Source organism: Syngnathus floridae, unplaced genomic scaffold (assembly GCF_059516105.1).
Source record: "Syngnathus floridae isolate MCC-2025c unplaced genomic scaffold, RoL_Sflo_1.0 HiC_scaffold_27, whole genome shotgun sequence".
NCBI classification, from domain to species: Eukaryota; Metazoa; Chordata; class Actinopteri; order Syngnathiformes; family Syngnathidae; genus Syngnathus; species Syngnathus floridae.
Genome location: NW_028284056.1, coordinates 338,729 through 345,912, shown reverse-complemented (window position 1 = coordinate 345,912; position 7,184 = coordinate 338,729). Strand labels below are relative to the sequence as shown.

General features: G+C 49.0%; 1 long non-coding RNA gene across 1 annotated transcript; it reads left to right on the top strand.

Annotated features, from left to right (window-relative positions):
* The first annotated feature begins 664 nt into the window (after positions 1–664).
* Positions 665–6,967, top strand: LOC148378818 (uncharacterized). The gene is made up of 3 exons (XR_015855602.1): positions 665–813; positions 6,621–6,650; positions 6,841–6,967. It is a non-coding gene; the product is annotated as an uncharacterized LOC148378818 (long non-coding RNA).
* Positions 6,968–7,184: the final 217 nt, after the last annotated feature.

Genomic DNA, 7,184 nt, shown 5'->3' with positions numbered 1-7,184 from the left:
ACTAAATAAGTCTTCTTCCCATTAAATAAATTAAAAAAGTCTGTCTTGTAACCAGTCCTTTTCAAACAAGTAAAGTCTGCCCATTTTGTGCCGTCGATTTTGTGTTAATGCCTAGTATTTATACAAAATCATAATTTAAAGGACTTCATTCCTTCATTCACTTTGGAAATTTGGAATTGCAGCACATCAAATTTTGCCTGGGAAGAAAAGTAGATTAAATAAATTTAATAAGTCTTACTACTTCCCATTAAATAAATTAAATACGTCTTACTTGTTCCCACTCCTTTACAAAAAAGTAGTTTAAAACGAGGTCCCTTCACTCAACCTTTAACCCTATTTATTCACCTTCTAGGCTAAGTGTTAAAGGCTAAGTGTTAAAGGCTAAGTGTTAAAGGCTAAGTGTTAGAGGCTAAGTGCCAGAGGCTAGGCGCCAGAGGCGAGTTTTTGTGGGCTGAAGTTTTAGTGGGGTTAGTGTGAATACAATCCAAAAGAATACAACAGAATACAATACAATAGAATATAATACATAGATTAAATTCAATAGCTCTTACTACTTCCCATTAAATAAATTAAATACGTCTTACTTGTTCCCAATCCTTTTCAAAAAAGTAGTTTAAAACGAGGGCCCTTCACTCAACCTTTAACCTCAACCCCGCACGTCACATTGTGTTGTATCTGTGAATGTTGGTTGTGGCCAAATGATAGTTTTCTTTCATTCGTTTAGGTTCCACGGTGTTTGTTGGCTATGTTTTCCACTGTCAGAAGGATGAAAATACAAAGTACAACGCTTGGACGTGGGCGAAGACGTCACCGGTGAGTCCTTCCTTCCTATTTATTTACCTTCTAGATGCTAGAGGCTAAGTGTTAGAGGCTAAGTGTTAGAGGCTAAGTGTTAAACACAATACGAACAACACAACGATACTGCACTGAACAACACGATACCGCACTGAGAAACACGATACCGCACTGAACAACACGATACCGCACTGAACAACACCATGCCGCACTGAACACCATGCCACACTGAACAACACCATCCCGCACTGAACAACACCATGCCGCACTAAACAACACCATGCCGCACTGAACAACACCATGCCTCACTGAACGACACCATGCCGCACTGAAAGACACCATGCCGCACTGAACGACACCATGCCGCACTGAAAGACACCATCCCGCACTGAACACCATGCCGCACTGAACAACACCATCCTGCACTGAACAACACCATCCCGCACTGAACAACACCATGCCGCACTGAACAACATTATGCCGCACTGAACATTATGCCGCACTGAACAACACCATGCCGCACTGAACAACACCATGCCGCACTGAACAACATTATGCCGCACTGAACAACACCATGCCGCACTGAACAACACCATGCCGCACTGAACAACACCATGCCGCACTGAACAACATTATGCCGCACTGAACAACACCATGCCGCACTGAACAACACCATCCTGCACTGAACAACACCATTCCGCATTGAACACCATGCCGCACTGAACAACACCATCCCGCACTGAACAACACCATCCCGCACTGAACAACACCATGCCGCACTGAACAACATTATGCCGCACTGAACAACATTATGCCGCACTGAACAACACCATGCCGCACTGAACAACACCATGCCGCACTGAACAACACCATGCCGCACTGAACAACATTATAACGCACTGAACAACACCATCCCGCACTGAACAACACCATGCCGCACTAAACAACATTATGCCGCACTGAACAACATTATGCCGAAATGAACAACACCATGCCGCACTGAACAACACCATGCCGCACTGAACAACACCATCCTGCACTGAACAACACCATCCCGCACTGAACAACACCATGCCGCACTGAACAACACCATGCCGCACTGAACAACACCATGCCGCAATGAACAACACCATCCCGCACTGAACAACATTATGCCGCACTGAACAACATTATGCCGCACTGAACAACACCATGCCGCACTGAACAACACCATGCCGCACTGAACAACACCATCCTGCACTGAACAACACCATCCCGCACTGAACAACACCATGCCGCACTGAACAACATTATGGCGCACTGAACAACATTATGCCGCACTGAACAACACCATGCCGCACTGAACAACACCATGCCGCACTGAACAACACCATGCCGCAATGAACAACACCATCCCGCACTGAACAACACCATGCCGCACTGAGCAACACCATGCCGCACTGAACAACACCATCCTGCACTGAACAACACCATGCCGCACTGAACAACACCATTCCGCACTGAACAACACCATGCCGCACTGAACAACATTACGCTGCACTGAACAACACCATGCCGCACTGAACAACACCATGCCGCACTGAACAACACCATGCCGCATTGAACAACACCATGCCGCATTGAACAACACCATGCCGCACTGAACAACACCATCCTGCACTGAACAACACCATGCCGCATTGAACAACACCATGCCGCACTGAACAACACCATCCTGCACTGAACAACACCATCCCGCACTGAACAACACCATCCCGCATTGAACAACACCATCCTGCACTGAACAACACCATGCCGCACTGAACAACACCATGCCGCACTGAACAACACCATTCCGCACTGAACAACACCATGCCGCACTGAACAACACCATCCCGCACTGAACAACACCATCCCGCACTGAACACCACCATCCTGCACTGAACAACACCATCCTGCACTGAACAACACCATCCTGCACTGAACAACACCATGCCGCACTGAACAACACCATGCCGCACTGAACAACACCATGCCGCACTGAACAACACCATCCTGCACTGAACAACACCATCCTGCACTGAACAACACCACCCCGCACTGAACAACACGATCCCGCATTGAACACCATCCCGCACTGAACAACACCATGCCGCACTGAACAACACCATTCCGCACTGAACAACACCATGCCGCACTGAACAACACCATGCCGCACTGAACAACACCATGCCGCACTGAACAACACCATGCCGCACTGAACAACATTATGCCGCACTGAACAACACCATGCCGCACTGAACAACACCATCCCGCACTGAACAACACCATGCCGCATTGAACAACACCATGCCGCACTGAACAACACCATCCTGCACTGAACAACACCATCCCGCACTAAACAACACCATGCCGCACTGAACAACATTATGGCGCACTGGACAACATTATGCCGCACTGAACAACACCATGCCGCACTGAACAACACCATGCCGCACTGAACAACACCATGCCGCACTGAACAACACCATGCCGCACTGAACAACATTATGCCGCACTGAACAACACCATGCCGCACTGAACAACACCATGCCGCACTGAACAACACGATCCCGCATTGAACAACACCATCCTGCACTGAACAACACCATGCCGCACTGAACAACACCATGCCGCACTGAACAACACCATTCCGCACTGAACAACACCATGCCGCACTGAACGACACCATCCTGCACTGAACAACACCATCCCGCACTGAACAACACCATGCCGCATTAAACAACACCATGCCGCACTGAACAACACCATCCTGCACTGAACAACACCATGCCGCACTGAACAACACCATGCCGCACTGAACAACACCATGCCGCACTGAACAACATTATGCCGCACTGAACAACATTATGCCGCACTAAACAACATTATGTCGCACTGAACAACACCATGCCGCACTGAACAACACCATGCTGCACTGAACAACATTATGCCGCACTGAACAACACGATCCCGCATTGAACAACACCATCCCGCAGTGAACAACACCATGCCGCATTGAACAACACCATGCCGCACTGAACAACACCATCCTGCACTGAACAACATTATGCTGCACTGAACAACACGATCCTGCATTGAACAACACCATGCCGCACTGAACAACACCATCCTGCACTGAACAACACCATGCCGCACTGAACAACACCATGCCGCACTGAACAACATTATGCCGCACTGAAAAACACCATGCCGCACTGAACAACACCATCCCGCACTGAACAACACCATGCCGCATTGAACAACACCATGCCGCACTGAACAACACCATGCTGCACTGAACAACATTATGCTGCACTGAACAACACGATCCTGCATTGAACAACACCATGCCGCACTGAACAACACCATCCTGCACTGAACAACACCATCCTGCACTGAACAACACCACCCCGCACTGAACAACACGATCCCGCATTGAACAACACCATCCCGCACTGAACAACACCATGCCGCACTGAACAACACCATTCCGCACTGAACAACACCATGCCGCACTGAACAACACCATGCCGCACTGAACAACACCATGCCGCACTGAACAACACCATGCCGCACTGAACAACATTATGCCGCACTGAACAACACCATGCCGCACTGAACAACACCATCCCGCACTGAACAACACCATGCCGCATTGAACAACACCATGCCGCACTGAACAACACCATCCTGCACTGAACAACACCATCCCGCACTAAACAACACCATGCCGCACTGAACAACATTATGGCGCACTGGACAACATTATGCCGCACTGAACAACACCATGCCGCACTGAACAACACCATGCCGCACTGAACAACACCATGCCGCACTGAACAACACCATGCCGCACTGAACAACATTATGCCGCACTGAACAACACCATGCCGCACTGAACAACACCATGCCGCACTGAACAACACGATCCCGCATTGAACAACACCATCCTGCACTGAACAACACCATGCCGCACTGAACAACACCATGCCGCACTGAACAACACCATTCCGCACTGAACAACACCATCCTGCACTGAACAACACCATCCTGCACTGAACAACACCATTCCGCACTGAACAACACCATGCCGCATTGAACAACACCATGCCGCACTGAACAACACCATCCTGCACTGAACAACACCATGCCGCACTGAACAACACCATGCCGCACTGAACAACACCATGCCGCACTGAACAACATTATGCCGCACTGAACAACATTATGCCGCACTAAACAACATTATGTCGCACTGAACAACACCATGCCGCACTGAACAACACCATGCTGCACTGAACAACATTATGCCGCACTGAACAACACGATCCCGCATTGAACAACACCATCCCGCAGTGAACAACACCATGCCGCATTGAACAACACCATGCCGCATTGAACAACACCATGCCGCACTGAACAACACCATGCTGCACTGAACAACATTATGCTGCACTGAACAACACGATCCTGCATTGAACAACACCATGCCGCACTGAACAACACCATCCTGCACTGAACAACACCTTTCCACACTGAACAACACCATGCCGCACTGAACAACATTATGCCGCACTGAACAACACCATGCCGCACTGAACAACACCATGCCGCACTGAACAACACCATGCCGCACTGAACAACACCATGCCGCAATGAACAACACCATCCCGCACTGAACAACACCATGCCGCATTGAACAACACCATGCCGCACTGAACAACACCATCCCGCACTGAACAACACCACCCCGCACTGAACAACACGATCCCGCATTGAACAACACCATCCCGGACTGAACAACACCATGCCGCACTGAACAACACCATTCCGCACTGAACAACACCATGCCGCACTGAACAACACCATGCCGCACTGAACAACACCATGCCGCACTGAACAACACCATGCCGCACTGAACAACACCATGCCGCAATGAACAACACCATCCCGCACTGAACAACACCATGCCGCATTGAACAACACCATGCCGCACTGAACAACACCATCCCGCACTGAACAACACCACCCCGCACTGAACAACACGATCCCGCATTGAACAACACCATCCCGGACTGAACAACACCATGCCGCACTGAACAACACCATTCCGCACTGAACAACACCATGCCGCACTGAACAACACCATGCCGCACTGAACAACACCATGCCGCACTGAACAACACCATGCCGCACTGAACAACATTATGCCGCACTGAACAACACCATGCCGCACTGAACAACACCATCCCGCACTGAACAACACCATGCCGCATTGAACAACACCATGCCGCACTGAACAACACCATCCTGCACTGAACAACACCATGCCGCACTGAACAACATTATGGCGCACTGAACAACATTATGCCGCACTGAACAACACCATGCCGCACTGAACAACACCATGCCGCACTGAACAACACCATGCCGCACTGAACAACATTATGCCGCACTGAACAACATTATGCCGCACTGAACAACACCATGCCGCACTGAACAACACCATGCCGCACTGAACAACACGACGTCGCACTGAACAACACGACGCCGCACAGAACAACACGACGCCGCACAGAATAACACAATACCGCACAGAACAACACAATACCGCACAAACAGTTTTAGATAATATTACGTCGCAGTCATGTGACGCGGACATGACGTCAATAGGCGGAACTCACGGCAAAATTATAATCCGTGGGCGTGGCTTGCAACAGGAAGTAGGAAAGCGGCAGTTCTGGCAAACAAGACACAGCTGTTAGTAACACGATGACTAACAAGGCAAATATTTTTGTTTTCAGCTTGCAACTTGACTGTCTAGAGCGTACAAGGTAATTACAACTGTTTTTTTTTAGCCCTGAAAAGCAAGGGAGTGTGGCGTTTGGGAGGAATGTCGAACTCGGCGTCTGCTTCCAGCCACAGACGCCAAATTTCGACGATTATTTCGACTGGTCAACGGTTGTAAATTATTGCGTTGACTAAAAACTTTATTTAACTCTACTCTTAACTTTGCCGTTTCAGATATGCGGGTATTACACCGCGGAAATGACGTCAATAGGCTGAACTCTCGCCAAAATTCAAATCTGTGGGCGCAATGGCCTTGAGCGAGACACCGGATACAAACACGACGATTATCAACAGAAATATCTTTATTTTCCGCTTGCAAGTGGACCGTCTAGAGCGTACACGGTAAGTACAACTCATTGTGTTTAAAAAGATTTACGTTAGTGTAGTTTGCGTTGCGTTGTATCTGTGAATGTTGGTTGAGGCTAAATGTTAATGTTTAATTTCATTCCTTTAGGTTCCACGGTGTTTGTTGGCTGTATGTTTTCCACTGCAAGAAGAGGCTCGTATCATTGACCAGC